At 36.2% G+C, this 1113-nt stretch overlaps 1 pseudogene; it reads right to left on the bottom strand.

Annotated features, from left to right (window-relative positions):
- Nucleotides 1-590: 590 nt before the first annotated feature.
- Nucleotides 591-687, bottom strand: LOC118930352 (U6 spliceosomal RNA; annotated as a pseudogene).
- Nucleotides 688-1113: the final 426 nt, after the last annotated feature.

The following is a 1113-nucleotide window of genomic DNA, read 5'->3' as shown; positions in this document are numbered from 1 at the left end:
GGTAGAGGCCAGGGATGTCGCTAACATTGCCTGACTAATTGTGATAGTCTTTTGTTTCTTGCTCACCTTCTTCAATTACCTTTCATTTATTTAAATATTTCATAAGAAGTCATTTTATATTCTGTACCTAAAAATTCTAATATCAGCTGCTTTTTTTTAGTTTCTGCTAATTCATGGTGCTTTGTTTCCGTGTGTGTGTGTGTGTGTGTGTGTGTGTGTGTGTGTGTGTGTGTTGCATTTGGCTAAAATTATTTGGGGAATCCTAATAGGCTTGGTTGAGGAAGCTTCTCCAATAGATATCTGTGGTTGTTTCTGTTGGGTACAAGTCTCCAGAACTGGTTGACAGCAATTCCATAATTGCAAATTCTCTGAAAAATTTTTTTACTGAGGTACATACATTAAAATGCACAAATCTTAGTATACAGCTCTATGCATTTTGACATATGTATATGCTCATGTAACCAACATTCTCACTAATTTTTTCCCCCTTCACCTATTTTACCCCTCCCCCCCATGGCAACCACCAGTCTGTTCTGTGTCTTTGAATTTATTCGTGTTTTGTTTGTTGATTTGTTTTTTAGATTCCACATACAAAATATGAATGCCTCATGAATTTGTGTAATCTTTGTGCAGGGGTCATGCTAATCTCTGTATTGTTTCAGTTGTAGTATACGTGCTGCCAAACTCAGAATTATTTTTTCAAATTTGTATTTGTATTTTTGTTAGCTTTTTTTCACCTATAACTAGTATACACAAACTGGATTCTCTTTGGTGTCTTTGTAACAGAGGAAAATTGAATTAAATCCCTGAATTTAAAATTTAACACTAATGTTAACTGGAAAATGAACTTAAATAGCCCCCAACACCTTGTGACCATTAACAGGTGACAGTTTCTCTTTGTTCTCCCTATTTTCTGAGTCTCAGGATCAAAGATAACACAGAAAGATGATTTTAGAGAACCCACAACATCCTGCCTGTCCCAGGGTACTGAGGAGGAACAGACAAGAAAAACAAAAAGCAATTGAATCAGAGCAAGAATGTCTACTCAGGTCCTTGTAAATTGCTACTTTGTTTCTGTGGTCATGAACACCACAGCCCTCTCCCATGATTTTC

Source organism: Manis pentadactyla, chromosome 5, assembly GCF_030020395.1.
Source record: "Manis pentadactyla isolate mManPen7 chromosome 5, mManPen7.hap1, whole genome shotgun sequence".
NCBI lineage: Eukaryota > Metazoa > Chordata > Mammalia > Pholidota > Manidae > Manis > Manis pentadactyla.
The sequence above is the reverse complement of the archived record's forward strand: the minus strand, read 5'-3'. Positions and strand labels throughout refer to the sequence as shown.